We start from the raw sequence: 21,012 nt of genomic DNA on the forward strand, positions 1-21,012 counted from the left end.
CGAAAGAAAAAAAAAATGAACCCTCACACAGCTTTGTGGACGGAATAAAATAACCTTTTAGGGATCAGAATATGGCAGTGTTTTGAAGTAGTAAAACAAAATAAAATCTTATACAGGAATACCTTGGTGTTCCAACACTTTGGTATCCAAACAAAGGGGGAGATTTATCAAACTGGTGTAAATTAGAAGTGGCTCAGTTGCCCCTAGCAACCAATCAGATTCCACCTTTCATTTTCCAAAGAGTCTGTGAGGAATGAAAGGTGGAATCTGATTGGTTGCTAGGGGCAACTGGGCAAAATCAGGGTAGATGACGGTCAGCTGAACTACTGAGGTCTTCAGACACCAAGGTTACAGGACTGGGGATTCCCATAATAATGATGGGAATGTCTCCTATGCAGCTGAGCGTGTTGGCTGCCAGGACATGACTGTGTAGGAGCTCGGGGTCACCATTTGGCGAGGGCACCCCGAAATGACTGGAGGGGAGACCATCTCTTGCTACCGCCCACCCTTTACAGTAAGTGGTGGGTGATGGTGCACCAATACTTACTGCTAGTCCTTACACTCTGTGGGTCGGACGCTCTGCAGATGACCCATGGAACAGTGCTTCCCAACCTTTTCCACCTCGGGGCACCCCTTGGGAAAAAAATTAGCTCAGGGAACCCCTACTAGATAACGTTCTACAAAATACAAAAACCTTCATACAGTAACTCACAGGAGACATCTTCTAATTCTAATTTTTACTGCATCTTACTGCTCCTTATTCCCCATCTCCCACAGACTGCATCTTACTTCTCCTTATTTTTTTTATCTCACAGACTGCATCTTCTCCTTATTTTTCTATCTCTCACAGACTGCATCTTACTGCTTCTTATTCCCCATGTCTCACAGACTGCATCTTTCTTCTCCTTATTTTTTATCTCTCACAGACTGCATCTTACTGCTCCTTATTCCCCATCTCCCACAGACTGCATCTTACTTCTCCTTATTTTTTTTTTATCTCTCACAGACTGCATCTTACTTCTCCTTATTTTTTACCTTTCACAGACTGCATCTTACTGCTCCTTATTCCTCATCTCTCACAGACTGCATCTTACTGCTCCTTATTCCCCATCTTTCACAGACTGCATCTTACTGCTCTTTATTAACCATTTCCCACAGACTGCATCTTACTGCTCCTTATTCTCGATCTCTCACATACTGCATCTTACTGCTCTGTATTAACTTCTCCTTATTCCCCATCTCACAGACTGCATCTTACTTGTCCTTATTCCCTATCGCTCACAGACTGCATCTTACTGCTCCTTATTCCCCATCTCTGACAGATTGCATCTTACTGCTCCTTATTCCCCATCTCATAGACTGCATCTTCTCCTTATTTTTTTTTATCTCTCACAGACTGCATCTTACTGCTCCTTATTCCCCATCTCACAGACTGCATCTTACTGCTCCTTATTCCCCATCTCACAGACTGCATCTTACTACTCCTTATTTTTTTTTATCTCTCACAGACTGCACCCTAGTGTGCCGCAGCAACGCGGCTGGGAAACGCTGCCATGGAATGTAAAAGCCCCCCTCCCCTCTTCCCTATGGAAACACACACCTCGGTTTTCGAATTGGGTGCAAGAACAAAGAACTGTGAATTGAGAATTTCGGTATTATTGTAAATGTTTTATTGCTGTCTTAAACATACGATGTATCCCCTCTCCACAGTAATACAACTTCATGTGAGTGTATATATATATATGACTTTAATGGTCTTCGCTTTGACTTCTCTTTAGTTGTAAGCAGTAGTACAAGTTCGGCTGCGTGTGAACAGAGCACTGGAGATAGCTGGGGGCTAGGCGTCCTCTCCCCTGCTGCGCAACGTTTTGGAAGGCGGGGCTTCCTTACTCATGCGCGCGTCAGTGCTGCTGCACGGTAACTATGAGCGCTGGTTACAAGCGCCCATAGTTACTGTGCAAAGCGCAGCTCAGTATACAGGTTTACTGAGCTGCAGCAGGGGTCCGGACAGCTGGCCTCCACTATCTGCCAGTTGAGGACCCCTGATGTAGTGTTTTGCAGGGCTGCCTTTTCTCCTCTCCGTGCTCACTCACCCCCCTCAGCCCCTCCCCTCTCCATAGGGCATAATGGACACAGAAATCCTGCTTCTTCTGAAGTGAGGGGGGAGCTAGAAAAAAACGCTTATTGAGTACAGAAGGAAACTCTTTTGCTTAATAAAACCTATTATAGAGTTTCTTAAAATTGCTTGTACTATTGTACTATTGATACTTATTGATTCCTGAAAAAGGACATTTACATGATTGTTATTTTTTACCCTTTAAATTTAGACTCCAGACAACACTAAAGAAACCCCAGTGATATGAGCTCTGCAGGGAACAAGACTGATTAACTCTAATAGAAGTCATGGTTGAGAAAGGCTCTCAATGTCCCACCCACTCGCAGACTCTGGCGGCCTGAGTACCATTGACTCCATTTTATGGTTTGCCAGATTCCATTGTCCGCCCGAAGATTGAACCCATTGAAGAATGAACTTATTCTTCGGGCGGATGGAGTTATCTGCCAAACCATAGAATAAAGAAGTTTCTGTTTACTGACTTATTTTCTGTCCACTACAGGCCTGCCACGTCAGTGTCGTCCGTGAAACACTGAACGTGGGAATAAGGCCTAGTAGAATGTATTACAAAAAACATATATATATAGCGTTAACATACTATCGCCATACATATCACCGTACCGTCACACTGTTACTGAATCCAGTAAACCGAGATCAATATTACCAATAATACCAGTATATAAGAAGCAAATATTATCCGCATACTTTTACCACCACCATTACTACCACATAGCGACTTATACACCACACCATTACTAAATAAAATCCACTATATAGAGACCAGGCCCACCCCCAAATGCACTTGCAGTGTCCCAGAACAGAGTATTTGTCTGTAATTTTGTGTCTGCATCTTTAGTATGGTTATTCCTGTTCTGGAAAGATAGTCCCACTGCAAACTGTGTATGTTATGTCACCCCTCTCTGTATTCAGGTCTGATGTTTCATTTATTTCTTTATACATATTCATTTATCAGTGTTTAATGGTGTGATGATGCAATGGGCTTGGTGTCACATGACTTTCCCCGGCTGCCATAGTAACCCCAATAGCCGTGGAGCTTTGGCTGGGGATACTGTGTCACTTCCTGTCTATCTCAGTCTTCCTCTCTCCACCTTCAGGGGAGAAGGACGTCTGCTCTGCTGCTCCTGTGGTACAAGGCCGCAACTCCGTGGTACCAGCTCCAGTGCTACCCAGAAGTACTCCGGTCCAGTCGGGACCTTCCTCATTCTCAAGATTCTCATCTTCAGCAAAGATCTGGGTGTCGTTCTTCAGCCATTACTCTTCTCATCATCTATTCTCATCAACAGCAAGTATTCAGTTCAATCCATTCCGCCCAGTATCATATCTTTAGCACTACTACTCCCATCATTCAGTCTCCTCACTTCAAGTAACGCTACCATCACAGCCTATTGCAGCGTCACCCATTCCTCAGTTATATTCAAGTCTGCCTCAATCCTGGTTGCATCCGGAGAGACTGTTGCTATTGGTTACCTCCGTTATAATAAACGCACAACTCCCATTGTTTCTGAACCCTGGCATTGGTCTAGTTATTGGTGCCTTGACTAAGGGCAACGAAGAATTTCTCAGGCCCCGCATGGTCAAGTTCCCGTGGGTTAGTCAGCTCCCCTCGTGCCAATACCGTGACCTAACATCTGGCAACTGGCTACCCGGGTCCTACCCAGTACTACCGCCTACCCTCAGCGGGAGGCCCCAGCGCACACTGACCAATATAGTCGGAGATACCTAAGAGGGCCTATTTACTCTATGAGGGCTAGATGAAACGCTGTAAAAGGGGTACTCTAGCGAAAATCTTTTTCTTTCAATTCAACTGGTATCAGAAAGTTTTATAGATTTGTAATTCACTTGTATTTAAAAGCTCAAGTCTTCCGATACTTATCAGCTGCTGTATGTCCTGCAGGAAATGTTCTTTTTTTTTTTTTTTTTCCAGTCTGGCACAGTGCTCTCTGCTGCCACCTCTGTCTGAGACAGGAACTGTCCAGAGTAGTAGTAAATCCCCATAGAAAAATCTGGACAGATCCTGACATCGACAGAGATGGCAGCAGAGAGCACTGTGTCAGGCTGGAAAAAAAACCAACATTTCCTGCAGGACATACAGCAGCTGATAAGTACTGGAAGACTTGAGGTTTTTAAATTGAAGTAAATTACAAATCTATATAACTTTCTAAAACCATTTGATATGAAAGAAAAAGATTTTTGCCGGAGTCCCACTTTAATTTTTGGCACTTGTGCAAAGTCAGGTACAAAATTATCCCTGGGAACCAAAGTCTTTCTTAATCTAACATATAAAGTGGTTGCAGCAAGTGACAGGCTGTGGGGGTAAAAGTGATAAAAGAACAGTATTACCCTTCTCTGGTTTCATCTTATCTGTGCTGTACCTTGTGCCAAATTAGTATTAAACTTTACCATTGAGGTTACATTTGTTCCCAAATTTTGGCTATACATACAGTATGTTAATTTCTGTTAAATTGTTTCTATAATTAAAGAAGTTATCCAGTGCTACAAAAACATGGCCACTTTCTTCCAGAGACAGCCCCGCTCTTGTCTCCAGCTTGGGCGGGTTTTGCTGCTCAGTTGCATTGAAGTGAATGAAGCTTAATTGCAAACCGCAACTGAACTGGAGACAAGAGTCGTGTTGTCTCTGAAAGAAAGTGGCCATGTCTTTGTAGCACTGGATAACCCCTTTAAATACAAAGTTGCACCATTATATGGAATTAAAATGTCTGGTGATAGAAGAGAAACCTTAAAGACTGTAGTTCTAACTATGGCCACTGGAGGGCAGTGCATGCTGCAAAAGTCTGCGTTATCTCGCTGTTTTTGATCCCGGTTAACTAATTTTATTTTCTTTGAACGTCATTCTTTCATCTTCAGTCTGAGGTATTTGCATGCTGAAATTGTACCATCCTTTATTGTACAAATTACTTCTCTTGTACAACAAATTGCTTGGTACATTTTTGTGGTTATCTATAATTTTTTTTTTCTTTCTCCTAGGGAACATTATTTTAAAGAAAAGCAGAATACAAGAAAACTGCATGAAGGAAACTGAATGGTGAGAAGAACATTTTAGAGTTAATGGAATTATAAAGTGCAATAAAATTATACATAAAAAAAGAGCGTTATCACAATTAATATAATATTTGATAATAAACAGAGGAATGTACAATAAACATAATACCTAATAATACAAATACATGTATGTATGTATAATAGGTACTGCCAGTGGGAATTATATTACCATGCTTTTGTTCACTACCAATAAGTCTAAAAGATGAATTGATCATTTCATGTTATGAGCTAAGGCTGTGTTCACACATAGGTATTTTATACAGGTTCCATCTTTTCTTCCAATTCCTAATGGAGTTCACATGCAATCACCTTCAATGGGAGTGTGTACCATTGTTCACACTGTGACGCTTTTTTTCTATTTGAAATCTGCAGTGCAAAAAAAGAAGTGACATGTCGTCAACTAGTGCCAGAGATTTGTAATTTACTTCTATTGAAAAAATCTCAAGTCTTCCAGCACTTATCAGCTACTGTATGTCCTCCAGGAAGTGCTGTATTCTTTCCAGTCTGGAGAGCAGGAGAGTTTTTCTATATGGATTTGCTGCTGCTCTGGACAGTTCCTGACATGGACAGAGGTGGCCGCAGACAGCTCTGTGTCAGACTGGAAAGAATACACCACTTCCTGCAGGACATACAACAGCTGATAAGTACTGGAAGACTTGAGATTTTTTTTTAAATAGCAGTTAATTACAAATCTTTGGCACTTTCTGGCACCAGTTGATTTGAAAGAATTTTTTTTTTTAATGAACAACCCCTTTAAATGGGACTACAAGTGTCCAAAGCCTTGGCTGAATAAACAGCATATAACCTGCATATCCACTCTGTAAGTATACCCTAGCACCATGTCTACCAAGCAGGATTAAAGAGTATTAACATCCTGTTACAGTCTCTCTGCTTCAAAGTGCAACCAGTTTTATAGAGGCTAGACTGTTGGACGAGGGTGTGAAGCCTAAGGGTCCTGTTACACAGAGCAATTGGCCAAATCAGACAATAAAATCATCATCGGCTTCTTGTTTCTTTAGGTCCAGACCTAAAACGATCAGGTGTGCATCGCTACGTGTAATAGTGATGCGTGGCCGATGGCTAATGATTGAATAAACTGTACATACATAACCTCTCCATGCTCCCGGTCTCCTCCTGCCTTCTGCTCTCTTCCCAGCATTGCGCAATGCAGCTTCTCTGAGCTGACAGGCTGCTCAGCCAATCACTGGTCAGGTTCGCCGCGGCCAGTGATTGGCTTAGCGGACTGTCAGTTGAGAGAAGCAAAAGAAGGCAGGAAGAGACAGGGATGAACAGTTTAGTGCAAGGGCTGCACGGACATTGCTAACGATATCCATGCAGCCCTTGCTAAACGATAATCAAGCCGAGTAATAAGCTCAGTAAACGAGCACCAATCTAGCAGATCGTCTACATTATTGATTGGGCCGCCATCGTCCCATGTAATAGGACCCTAAGGTCCACCAATCACACAGGTGAAAAAACCTTTTAATTGATGCCCTAAAATTAGTAATAATGAGTTCAACAAAAAAAGGTTAAAAACACCTACTCCTGTGCCCATCCAATGTAGGTGCTGAATAGTAATACACCAGTTATTGTGTATTAGTGTTAGGCTATTTTCACACTACATAAAACTACGGCCGTAGTTCTCGACGCAGAACTACGGCCGTAGTTTTGAGGGGTGGAACACGGGGTCACGGAACGGCCGGATGTTCACGTAGTGTGAACATAGCCTTAGCCTGTAAATTACTTACCCCCAATTATTACCCCAGTACCCACCGCCACAGGAGTACTGGGAAAAGTTGGATAGCAGCAGACCAAGAGCGTGAACAAAAATGACGCTCTGGGTCTGAGGTGGTAGCAGGCTGGTATTCTGGGAGAGGTCCTAACTAAATGGCCCTTCCCATCCTTGTATTACTAGGCTGCTGCTGTCTGTTTTTTTTCCTGGCTTGATATGAACCCAAGGAAGGTCCAACATGTTTTTTTTTATGTATGTATAGTTTTTTTTTTTTTTTTTTTTTTTTCATTTATTAATAGGACCCCCCTCTGTTTAATAAAAAAGCTAACAGCAGTAGCCTAGTAGTACCAGTGTGGGAAGGGCCATTTATTTTGGACCCCCCCAGCCTGCTACTGCCTCAAACCCAGAGTAGGATTTTTATGATGTTCTGCGTCTGCTGGAGCTCGCCTTCTCCTGGGGGTTAGTGATAGCTGTTTTACAGGCTAACATTAAAGAGGTTTTCCAGGGAAAATTAACCTCTGTAATTCCTTCCTCCATATTGGGCCCCTGGCTTCTTTGTTATGAATACATCTGCGGGTACAGCACGTGACCCGCAGCTCTATTCATTCCTTTGGAGCAGAGTAAGCACATTCTGACTTTCTCAGTTCCTTCTAGTGCCTCCATAGGAATGAGTAGAGCTGCTGGTCACGTGCTATACCCGCAGCTGTATTCATAAAAAAGAAGCCAGGGGCCCAATACGGAGATCGGCAGGGGTTACAGAGGTTGGATCTCTCACAATCGGTTACTTGGAAGCCTTGGCTCTCCAGCTGTTTGACTCTTTAAAAAGTTGCAAATGATAAATTGGGCGCTTATCCCGGATTATGCAAACTCTTGGGTAAATACTGAAAACAGGTAGATTAAAAAAAAAAAAAGTTGCATCTAAAAAATATTCGCCTGTCGAATACTGGTTCATAAATAGGGCGAAAAATCCAATAATTCACCTAAAAATACACACAAAGTCCTCGATAAATTTCCCCCATGGCGTTTACTTCATCTACATACAAGACTTTTTTTTCAATGTTACTTTATACTTTATGATATAGATGGATTTTATTGGTTCAAAAAAAAAAAAAAGAACACAGATAGGGGGCATTGATCGAGATAATGAACAGGTGAATAGAGAAAATAGGCTCTGAATAAAAGAGCGTGGTCTTCCTATGATTCTTCACCATACAGATCCATGTGAAAGACAATTTTCTTTTTCTTCTTCTTCTCCGGCTAATTGCATGTAAGAGGGGCAGGAGAAGACCGGTGCCCATTGTTCCCTCCGGAGCTGAGAACCCGGGCCGTACATCTCAGTTGTTGACATTGTGGCATCGGAGTAGATCCTGATATCATTAAAGAAGAGAGAGAAACACATTTGCAATCTATTCAGCTCCTGAATAGGCCCCATATACCGCAGCCAAGCAGCAGCACAGACTTAATTGCATTTTAATAGCCAAATATGAAGTGCTCAACTCTGCTCTTTCATACTGAGAGGTACAGATGGCAGTGTTTCCAGAGAGACACGACTATCTTTTCATCTCGGCGGGGAACAGAGGAGGGGGTAGAAGTTACTTGTAGCAGACACTATTGAAAGCTTCTTCTCAAGCAGGTATAGAAATAATCTGGGTTCCTAATCAGCCTGTCGTCCTGGCCGTTTGTTGTCACTTCGCTGGGCCTGGACAGGATTACCGCTGGGCTACTAGTGTGCGGCGCAGCGTACAATCACTCAAAGACTTTTATGTGGTTTGCACAGACGGTAGACTGATACAATATATGGTTGTAAAACTGTTACCGCCAATAATAATAATAATTTTTTTTTAAAAAGTTGCTCTTTATGGGACGTGCACTGGTGAGATATAAAAAAGGAAAGGTACAAGGATGAATCTGTGAGAGTGAATTATAACTGCTATGGTAGAGGATAGAGAGGAGCAAAGCAGCCGAAGATTCGCTTCGTGAGGTTCGCAAATTTTGGGTCAAATTTGTTAATATTCGTGAATTGAGTCTTAACCCTCTCCCGCCACCCCTCAATGACCCCAGGTCATGAAAGGGTTAATGAATTTCAATAAAACAGCCAAACTATAGTAGCTACAGTACTGGGACTATTACAGAAGGGCGAATATGTTTTTAATTGGAAAATCACAATTAAAAAAAAGAAATGTCAATCGGCCAGTCAGTGCGACCGCCGTTTTTGGGGGAATTTCCTTAACCGCGTCAATCTGTTTCCCAGAACGAAGCGAATTTACAGCACAATTTGCAGCGAATATTGCTTTGCCTGATTCGCTTTGCTCCTCTCTAGAAGAGGAGCTACCATGCATCAACTTGCTTGCAGCGTATTCATACAGAGAAGTCAGAGGCCAGTGAAAGAAGTTAAAGTGTATGTACCACTAGTTACATCACTTTGTGTTTTTTACATGAGCAGATCAGTGCAGGTGCCGCTGTCTTTTCTTTGAACCGCCGCCCAATTCCTGTGCACAGTGCCAGTCTATTCCTGAGCACAGGCTCGGTATGAAGCACTGGGGCCGGCCCGTCGGCTCCCATTGGGACAAAACCCCCACCCCTCTTTGATGCAGCTCCATTAGAATCAATGGAGTCGCGTCACAGAGGGGAGATCGTCACACTGGGGGCCGGCGAGGTCTAGACTATTGTAGTGCGCAGGAACTGTGGTTCAGAAAATGTACTGCAGCACCGACATCCCCGCGCCAGCGCTGGTCTATTTATATAAAACACACAAAGCGATGTAACTAGTGGTACATTTGATTTAAAGGGAATCTGGCAGCTATAAATCATGTTCCAAACTGCTGACATTGTTAGATAGCTGTTAGGTCAAGGAGACACATGGTACCTTTCATATATCTGTCTGTGCTTCCAAGATGTAGAAATGTATGGAAAATGGCATAAACAGAGAAAAATGCCAAATGCCAGTATTACAGGTTTTTTTTGGTCACCTAAAAAAATATATAAAATAAAAAGGGAACAAAAAGCCTGCTACATTGCTTACATTAGGACTGATAAAAATGACAGATCATGTCTCAAAAATGAGCCCTTACACAGCTCCGTGCAAATATAAAAAAATTTTTGATGTCAGAAAATTTGTCAAATTTTAATAAATTTTTTAAAAATTTTAAAAGAACAAACTCTCACGTAGCTCTTTAGATGGATAACTAAAAAGGAGTTATTGCTCTTAAAAGCAAAGAAAAATTAAAAATGATCCTTTAGGGATTAAATATAATCAATTTATTAAAAAAAAAAAGCATACCTGCAATTTGCTGCATTTCTTCAAACAAACAAAGATTTGTTAGTGGCATAGGCCACAGTTTTGGCGCAGAATACTGATCTAAGGTAAGTCAAGAAGAAATAAGTATCTATCATGATCAACCATATCATTTATACAGTGTATGGCACTTCTGCCTTCCTGGTCTATTAAAGGGGCACTCAGTATATAGAAAATAATAAATGTTTTATGCTTACCCCTCCATGCTCCGCCGGTGGCCTCCTGCCAAGTCTCTGGGTCCCCTGCTGACCACAGCTGCTGCCAAAATCATCTCTGCAGTGACAGCCCGCTCAGCTAATGACTGACCACGGTGCTGTCCCATCTCTGTCACTGATTGGCTAAGAGTGCTGTCACTGCCGAGACGGGTTTGGCGGTGGTCAGCGGAAGAAACACAGACATATACCGTATTTTCCGGCATATAAGGCGACTCGGTGTATAAGATGACCCCTTACTTTTAATTAGATTGTCAGGGGTTCGCCTAAATGTTAACCCCTGCCTGACCACAGCCCTGCTGCGGTCAGGCACGGGTTAACCGCAGCTAAATTAAAAAACAAACAAACATTTAACTCACCTGGGGCCCGTTCCCGGCATCTGCGGGCCTCCCGTACTGTTCCTGGCGCAGGCAGTGCGATGTACACTACCTGCGCCAGAGACGGAGATCGCCAAACCTCTCCCAGGCAGCCGAGCGTCTCATTGGAGAGACTTAGAGACGCTCGGCTGCCGGAAGAGCTTCGGGAGAATGAGAGAGGTGCCAGAAGTTTGCCAAGCCTCTTTCATTCTCCTGAAGCTCTCCCGGCAGTCGAGCGTCTCCAAGCCTCTCCGATGAGACGCTCGGCTGCCGGGGAGAGGTTTGGCGATCTCATTCTCCGGCGCAGGGAGTGTAAGTCACACTGCCTTCACCGAGAACGGTACGGAAAGCTTGCCGATGCCAGGAACGGGCCCCAGGTGAGTTAAATATTTGTTTTTTTTTATAGCCGGAGTATAAGACGACCCCCAACTTCTAAGATGAATTTTCGGGGTTAAAAAGTCATCTTATACACCGCAAAAAATACGGTCGCAGGAGCGCACCTGGGGAGCATAAAATTGTGTAACATAAAACATCTTTCTCTTTTTACCCTTTAAAGTTTTACCCATCGCTAACCACATCCATGCTACCCTAGCCTCACGATTATCCAGCTGTGTAGTAGGCTCAGTAGGCAACCACCAATTTCAATATATATATATATATATATATATATATAATATACACACACACACATACATAATACATATATATATATATATATATATATATATATATATTACAAGTAAAATTATTTTTATGGGATTTGTCACATGAGATTAGATGCGGGAACACAAGGATTTATCGACACTTACAAGCATTGCCTTGCTGCACATTTTTACACTCAATAGAAAACTCCCAAGAGATTTGTTAAGAATACGGCCAATGGTCACAGGAGAGAACGCAGGTAATGAGTTTTACATTAATGCTTTTAATGTCAGCCTCTTTTTTGTGTAATGTTGGAAGATGAAAGGCTACGCACTTACCAGCCTCAAATGTAGTCAGCACTTAAACATATTGCATTTTCTTCTACACCAACAGGAATCTATTTTTCACAGTTGTAACTCAAAGTAAATAATAAACTAAAAAAAAAAAAAAAAGATGGAACCTCAAAAAAATAAAATTGAATTTGTCACTCGAAACCAAATTGCTGAAGGAGGATGATTTATTGGTTATACGTGGAATATAAAGACCGATGCGACCGTTTCTTTAGTAAATAAATAAGGATTTATTTTTATTTTACAAAATAAACTGCATACCATCTTGTGTGGTTGGCATTCTTGTGTTGTCCATCTGTGGTGTACCAAAGGGGAAAAGGGTACAACCGGCCTAATAAAATAAAAGCAGGAGTGCCATCACACCTGTGTGCCCAACCGGCACTGGCGCCACAAAATAACATCTCAAGATCCGGCTGTATCTCGGCCAACCACCACCGGAGTGGCGTCACACTTCACCACCTAGCAAGTGATTGGTTGATCTTCCGAAACAACATCACCGTGGGGCTTACACCACACGTCCAAATTTCCTAAGGATGCCATCACACTAGAGTTTTTTTTGCTAAAAAGGCAAAAAAAAACAGCAAAATTGTTGTTTGGTATTTCTTGGCTCATAGACGCCGTAGCCAGATGATAGCTGAGAATCATTAGGGAAATATGAAACCTAATACACACGTGGTGTTTTTGTGTTTGCCATTTTTTTCAGTGAATTTTGGAGTTTTTCTTCTCCTTGACAATTTAGCAAAATCATAGCGTGCTTTGTATTTGTTTTTTTTTTTTTTAAGAAATAGTGGTGATTTTTCTCCCATAGGCTTCTATAGGTTTCTTCTCCCCCCCTAAAAAAAAACAAAAACAAAACAACTATATTTAATATTTATTAAGTCGGGCTTAGAATGTCCCTGCAGCGTCAATGGTTTGCAGATTTATGTAGAGGCGCACTGCCTCTAAATAAATCCTGCATGGAGGGAAACCTACGCCAGCTCAGGGCAAAGGTTTCCTTATAATTTTTCCGCTGGAAAAACCATACATTCGTCAGACCCAAAGTCTGTGCGCCAGCCGCACTTTACATTGTCGGCTATGGTGAATTGGAATGTGGGCACACAGAACGACCGCTGTCTTACTAAGTGTGAACCCGGCTTTATACAATAAAATAAAAAAAAAAAATAAAGCCAGATGAACTGCCAAAAGAAATGACTAAGAGCTGTAAAAATTGCTGGCTGATTTGGGGTGTTTTTTTGTGTTTTTATTTTTTTAGCTCCAAAAACTGCAATGCAAAATTTGAGTCACTTGAGATAAAGTCTAAAGTAGACTCCACTTCCAGAAGATAGAGCGATATTGGCTCACCACAATAAGACGTCTTCTACTTCTCTTTGAAGATTACACCTTTGTAATGATAGGATTAGAAGGGTCAGAAGATGTGGCCCATTAGACAGCTCTCCTTCCACCATTCATTGGCCGTATATAATGATGCACTGTGTTATATCAGCCTACCACTTCATCCCATTCCATCATGACCCGGTGACCTTTGACATCTATTCACTTGCCATCACTCTTACCACCAAGGACCACTTTCCCCTGGTTTTTAATCACAAGGCTATTGTTTGGGAAAAAAGCTCTTTATTATAACTGGAATGGCCTGAATATCTGCTATAAGTGCAATGAAGTATGTAACATGGTCAGTAGCATACATAGAAGAGGAAAGGGGACCCGGCAAAATAATCACCCGCAATATGGTTCCCAGTATTTCCATTGAAAACAGAAGGGCATGGTGTTTGTTGGCGAGGGTTATAGGACCAACCAGGATTGTTCTCTTATGTCCCCAAGGCCCCCTATAGCAGCTGTATGATCTGTTCCCATGAAGAATATGCATTTGTGCCCAATACTAAACTGTTTTGACTTCTAATACATGATGTAGGTCCAGATGATATACAATTTATTAACTACCATATAGATGTTAACCCTTTCAAGACCATGGTCATTGATGCATCAATGCCCAGGTCGTTTTTAGACATCATCTTATGGGATCATAATGATCCCATAAGCTAATGTCCATAGCTCTGCCCCCTTTCCTCTGTCCCCTGCCGCTGTTAGAATTTTGTAGAGGGGAGAGAGGGGAGGGGGCAGAGGTCCGGCCGCTCGCCACACGCGCCAGCCTTCCCTCCCTCCCTCCCATTTCCCACAGCCACCGTAGCTAGAAACCGGAAGCCTGAGGCTTCCGGTTTCCATGGCTACCACCAGTGCTCTGCGATCACTTCGCGGAGAGAATTCAGATATGAAATTAGTTAAAAGCAGCCCCCCCCCAACTGCTAAAAAAATTCCCACAAAAATAATGAGGCTCTTGGTCCCCATTTGGGGGGCTGCTTTCAACTATTTTCATGTCAGTAGTGGGTCTGTATCTTGCCATTGCGGAAAGCTGTTGCATTTTTCTGTGTTTGCAATTTCAGCCATAGCAACGTGCTCCTGCCTAGTGTGAATGGTGTTCTAGAAGAGCTGACCAAATTTGTCTTTTTTTCTGTGTTCCAGATGGGGGGGGGGGTGGCTGCCTCTACCTGGTTGTGCACTCCACCTATCCCACCCAGGTGGTGTAATTATTTTTGCAGGTATAAGATGGATCTTGCATGCCCAGAGCATAGGCGTATTACATGCCATAGAGAGGCCATAGTACAGTGTAGGTTATTTTTAGCAGTTGGGGGGGCTGCTTTTAACTATTTTCATGTCTGTAGTGGGTCTGTATCTTGCTGTTGTGGTGAGCTGTTGCATTTTTCTGTGTAATTGAAAATATACATTGCAATAAAGTTTATGGAATCCCAGTCGGAGTGTATACACATAGGGTGACATTTATCATTTGCACCTTTTTTTTGCGAATATTTTTAGCACTGTGCACTGGCTTATATGTTTGCAGCCTAGTAAGGTATTTATGAACATTCACATGTTGGTTCATAAATCACCTGCTATAGCTTCCCTGGCGCTGTGCATTTTACTGCAGGTATTCATGAATTGACCCTGGTTAAAAAAGTTCCGCTACCCTGGGACTGGAGTACAGATGCGAACGAAAATGCGAAAATTTCAAAATTCTCACATGATAAATCCCGGCTGAGAATATTCTTACGGATAACCACGCCCACAAATGTCAAGAAGGCAAAAAACTGGAGTAAGCTGTCATATTCACACATACACCGAGCTACACTGTTTAGTAAATCTGACGAAGGGCTGTGCACATCACACATACGCCAAAAAATACTAAGGAGCACAAGGTACACTGCTTGATACATGTCCCCCATAGTATACACTCCGGCCGGGATTCCTTGCGGCCAGTAGCGGTCTTGGGCACCACGCATCCCACGCACTTGCGTTGGGCCCCCGACGTCCATGGGGCCCCCACACGGCGCCCCGCTCTGGTGCCCAAGACCGCAAGGGAAATCATGGCAGGAGCCGAGCAGGGGGGCCGGCACGGCAAGGGGAGTCCGTGCCGGCCCCGAGTGTGTAGGCCCCGGCTGGCAGGTGATAGGACGACAGCGCACGCAAGGTCGCACTGTGTGCTCCAGGGCTGGTACTTACGCAGCGTGTGCCGGAAGTAAGTAAAAGCCCTCGCGCACTTTACTGGTGCGGTCTTGCGTGCGCTGTCGGCCTGTCACCTGTCAGGAACGAATCTCCTGTCCTGAGCCACAGATCACCAGCCGGGGACCTGTCCGACAGTACAGGAGAAGAAGAGAGCCGACGGGGGAGCAGGAGAGGTGAGTTTTTTTTTTTTGATGGACAGAATAATGGGGGACAGGATGATCGGGGGAACAGGATGATTGGGGGACAGCATGATCGGGGGGGACAGCATGATCGGGGGGGACAGCATGATGGGGGGACAGCATGATTGGGGGACAGCATGATTGGGGGACAGCATGATGGGGGGGACAGGATGATGGGGGAGACAGCATGATCGGGGGGACAGGGTGATTGGGGACAGCATGATGGGGGGACAGGATGATGGGGGGGGGGCAGGATTATGGGGGACAGAATGATGAGGGGCCAGGATTTTGGGGGACAGCATGATGGGGGGCCAGTTTTATGGGGGACAGCATGATGGGGGGGCAGGATTATGGCAGACAGCATGATGGGGGCCAGGATGATGTGGGACAGCATGATGGGGGACAGCATTGATGAGGGGGACAGAATGATGGGGGGCCAGGATTATGGGGGACAGCGTGATGAAGGGCCAGGATTATGGGGGACAGCATGATGGGGGCAAGGATGATGGGGGACAGCATGATGGGGGCCAGGATTATGGGGGACAGCATTATTGGGGCCAGGATTATGGGGGACAGCATGATGAAGGGCCAGGAATATGGGGGACAGCATGATGGGGGCAAGGATGATGGGGGACAGCATGATTGGGGCCAGGATTATGGGGGACAGCATGATGGGGGCCAGGATTATGGGGGACAGCATTATTGGGGCCAGGATTATGGGGGGCAGCATGATGAAGGGCCAGGATTATGGGGGACAGCATGATGGGGGACAGCATGATGGGGGCAAGGATGATGGGGGACAGCATGATGGGGGCCAGGATTATGGGGGACAGCATTATTGGGGCCAGGATTATGGGGGACAGCATGATGAAGGGCCAGGATTATGGGGGACAGCATGATGGGGGCAAGGATGATGGGGGACAGCATGATGGGGGCCAGGATTATGGGGGACAGCATGATGAAGGGCCAGGATTATGGGGGACAGCATGATGGGGGCAAGGATGATGGGGGACAGCATGATTGGGGCCAGGATTATGGGGGGCAGCATTATTGGGGCCAGGATTATGGGGGACAGCATTATTGGGGCCAGGATTATAGGGGGCAGCATGATGAAGGGCCAGGATTATGGGGGACAGCATGATGGGGGCAAGGATTATGGTGGACTGCATGATGAAGGGCCAGGATTATGGGGGACAGCATGATGGGGGCAAGGATGATGGGGGACAGCATGATTGGGGCCAGGATTATGGGGGACAGCATGATGGGGGCCAGGATTATGGGGGACAGCATTATTGGGGCCAGGATTATGGGGGGCAGCATGATGAAGGGCCAGGATTATGGGGGACAGCATGATGGGGGCAAGGATGATGGGGGACAGCATGATGGGGGCAAGGATGATGGGGGACAGCATGATGGGGGCCAGGATTATGGGGGACAGCATTATTGGGGCCAGGATTATGGGGGACAGCATGATGATGGGCCAGGATTATGGGGGACAGCATGATGGGGGCAAGGATGATGGGGACAGCATGATGGGGGCCAGGATTATGGGGGACAGCATTATTGGGGCCAGGATTATGGGGGACAGCATGATGAAGGGCCAGGATTATGGGGGACAGCATGATGGGGGCAAGGATGATGGGGACAGCATGATGGGGGCCAGGATTATGGGGGACAGCATTATTGGGGCCAGGATTATGGGGGACAGCATGATGAAGGGCCAGGATTATGGGGGACAGCATGATGGGGGCAAGGATGATGGGGGACAGCATGATGGGGGCCAGGATTATGGGGGACAGCATGATGAAGGGCCAGGATTATGGGGGACAGCATGATGGGAGCAAGGATGATGGGGGACAGCATGATTGGGGCCAGGATTATGGGGGACAGCATTATTGGGGCCAGGATTATGGGGGACAGCATGATGAAGGGCCAGGATTATGGGGGACAGCATGATGGGGGCCAGGATTATGGGGGACAGCATGATGAAGGGCCAGGATTATGGGGGACAGCATGATGGGGGCCAGGATTATGGGGGACAGCATGATGAAGGGCCAGGATTATGGGGGACAGCATGATGGGGGCAAGGATGATGGGGGGCAGCATGATGGGGGCCAGGATTATGGGGGACAGCATGATGGGGGCAAGGATGATGGGGGACAGCATGATGGGGGCCAGGATTATGGGGGACAGTGTCAGCATGATGGGGGCCATCTCTATGGGGGACAGCATGATGGAGGCCATCTCTATGGGGGACAGCATGATGGGGGTCATCTCTATGGGGGACAGGACAGCATGAGGGGCCATCTCTATGGGGGACAATATAAGGGGGCCATCTCTGTGGGGGCCAACTTAAGAAGGCAGCTACAGAGAAGGAGAGCTTATATGGGGGCATAGAGGGAGCTTGGTTACTGAGTGAAGCAATACACTTGGGAAGTTTGTATCTAGATGTGGATGATGCTGGAGTGAGGAACCTAAAATGTTTGTCTTTCTGGTAGATCCTGCAGAAAGGAGTCACGGCTGGAGAAGTCTAAAGGATAGCCAAGCAGGAAAAAGCCATTAACTTCAGCAAAAAACCTCACTTACAATTGATGCAGTGAAGACGCCTCCTGTGAGTCATTGGATGTAATTTCACTATAATCACTCATTTATAATAATTCTTTTCATTACCAACAGCTGAAGTGTTACAGCGACAGCCGCAGCCCATCCATGTATGTCAGTCAGTCAGAGCAGGAAGGGGCAGGGCAGGAGGTGCAGGTGTGGGTCGGCTCCGTCTCTTCGACACTACAGCTGGCAATGAAAAGGCGGATTATAAAACTTTACACTGGACTAAGGGCCCTATTCCACCGGACGATTATCGGTCAGATTATAGTTAATTCGAATGTAAACGATCGCAAATACGTTCATAAGTAACGATTATCGATCCATGGAAATGAGTGAACGTTTTCATTTCTTTCGCAATAGCAGTCGTTTAAGATCGTTAGTCGTTAACAATTATGCGAACAATAATCGTCTGGTGGAATAGGGCCCTAAAGGTCATGTCACTTATACTGTACTGTATCTCCCCCACACCTTTCTACAGCTCTCTACCTGGTATGGACCTCATAGGCTCCCTTGAAGATAGGAGAGTAATATACAGCAAGTGTGTACAGCAAAACAGGTGGGAGAGTAATATACTGATATTAGACAGAAAAAAATATGAAACGCTCATACCTCAGCGGTGCCCAAAAAAGGAAGAGAGAGAAAGAGAAGAAGATCAGCATAGGGAGCTTGCCAAAGATCACTAATTTCTTAACAAGAAATAAAAAGTCTAATGACGAGGGGCTGTTGAGCACAGTTCAGATACAAGACGTAGCAGAAGTCTCTGTAGCTACTGTTCCTACACCTATAGCAGAAGTCTCTGTAGCTACTGTTCCTACAACTATAGCAGAAGTCTCTGTAGCTACTGTTCCTACAACTATAGCAGAAGTCTCTGTAGCTACTGTTCCTACACCTATAGCAGAAGTCTCTGTAGCTACTGTTCCTACACCTATAGCAGAAGTCTCTGTAGCTACTGTTCCTACAACTATAGCAGAAGTCTCTGTAGCTACTGTTCCTACACCTATAGCAGAAGTCTCTGTAGCTACTGTTCCTACACCTATAGCAGAAGTCTCTGTAGCTACTGTTCCTACACCTATAGCAGAAGTCTGCGAGTAGGGAATTACGTGCTCTTGAAGTACAGCATTGGAAAGGTGTTTTAAGAAGGGTTATTGCCATTGTTTGTCATTTAGCAGAACGCAACCAGGCACTAAGAGGCCATTCAGAGAAACTATTTGAGCCCCATAATGGTAACTTTCTTGGCCAGATAGAGTTAATGGCACAGTTTGATCCTGTCATGAGTGAACACCTTAGAAGGATTGATAAAAGTGAGATTAAAGATCACTACTTTAGTAAAAGAATCCAGAATGAGATCATTAAATTAGTTGGGCAGAAAACAAGGGATGCAATTGTACAAAGAGTTAAAGGGGTAGTGCACCAAAAAATGTTTTCTTTCAAATCAACTGCTGCCATGAAGTGCCAGAGATTTGTAATTTACTTCTATTAAAAAATCTCAAGCCTTCCAGTACTTATCAGCTGCTGTATGCCCAGCAGGAAGTGGTGTTTTCTTTCCTGTTTGACACAGTGCTCTCTGTTGCCTCCTCTGTCCATGTCAAGAACTGTCCAGAGAAGGAGCAAATCCCCATAGAAAACCTCTCCTGCTCTCCAGACTGGAAATAATACAACTTCCTGCTGGGCATACAGCAGCTGATAAGTACTGGAAGGCTTTAGATTTTTTAATAGAAGTAAATTACAAATCTCTGGCACTTCATGGCAGCAGTTGATTTGAAAGAAAAAATGTTTGGGTGCACTACCCCTTTAAGAAGGCCAAATATTTTTCTGTAATAATGGATTGCACACCAGATATTAGTCACCATGAACAACTGTCCCTGGTGTTACGCATTGTGAATTGGGAGTCATCTGTCGGAGCCTCCATTTCAGAGCACTTTGTTGGCTTTTTCGCTGTTCAGGGAGAGGCCTCTGTAATACCCTCATTGAGGAGATCAAAAATTTGAAACTTAACGTTGCAGATTGTCGTGGTCAGTCCTACGACAATGGAAGTAACATGATGGGCCACAAGCAGGGGGTCCAGAAAAGATTACTGGAAATCAATAGTAAAGCACTGTGTGTTCCCTGTAGCAGTCATTCACTTAACCTTGTTGTGGCTGATGCTGCCCGATCTTCTGTGTTGTCAGTGAAATTTTTTGGCATTCTTCAGCGTCTTTACAACCTTTTTAGTTTCTCAGTGCAGCGCTGGTCAATCCTACACCACCATGTAAGACTCACTGTGAAGAATCTTTCAACAACAAGATGGGAATGCCGTATTGATAGTGTGAAGGCCCTACGATTCCAATATCCTGAAATGTTGGAGGCCTTATCTGCACTAATTGAACATGCTGCTGGGAAAAAGGATGGAGAGACACTGTCTTCAGCACAGAATCTGTATAAGGAACTGACATCATGGCATAAGGAACTGACATCTGGTACAATGTGTTGTACAACATTAACAAAGCAAGTAAACTCCTACAGAGCCCTAATATGGCAATTGATACACTGAAAAGGGAGATTGACAGTGTTAAACAGTTTCTCCAAGAGTACCGGGATAACGGCCTTTCATCAGCCGAAAGTGAAGCAAAAGAAATTGCTGAGAAAGTACAGGTACAAATGACATTCAAAGCTGTACGACAACGTAGAACAGCACGCAGGTTCCTTTATGAGGGGCATGAGGAAGCTCAGCTTACACCAGAACAGATTTTCAGCCAAAAGTTTTTCCTTCCCCTGATTGATACAGCCCTTACTAGTATCAGTGATAGGTTCACTCAAGTTGGTTTTTTTTTTTCTCTGTTTGGGTTTTTATACTCTACAAATAACCTGAAAAAAGCAGTTCAAGAGGAGACCCTGGAGGAGTCTTGCCACA

The 21,012-nt window shown here is 44.6% G+C and overlaps 1 protein-coding gene and 1 long non-coding RNA gene across 5 annotated transcripts in view; one reads left to right on the forward strand and one right to left on the reverse strand.

Moving 5' to 3' along the window:
• The window catches only part of RPL34 (ribosomal protein L34), a 463,668-nt gene that overhangs the window by 23,029 nt on the left and 419,627 nt on the right, over window positions 1–21,012 (reverse strand). The gene's annotated exons all lie outside the window — the stretch shown is intronic.
• On the forward strand, window positions 297–5,275 carry LOC138797043 (uncharacterized). The gene is made up of 4 exons (XR_011363884.1): window positions 297–514; window positions 1,509–1,652; window positions 3,229–3,416; window positions 5,120–5,275. It is a non-coding gene; the product is annotated as an uncharacterized lncRNA (long non-coding RNA).

This window comes from Dendropsophus ebraccatus, chromosome 7, assembly GCF_027789765.1.
Source record: "Dendropsophus ebraccatus isolate aDenEbr1 chromosome 7, aDenEbr1.pat, whole genome shotgun sequence".
Classification (NCBI taxonomy): domain Eukaryota; kingdom Metazoa; phylum Chordata; class Amphibia; order Anura; family Hylidae; genus Dendropsophus; species Dendropsophus ebraccatus.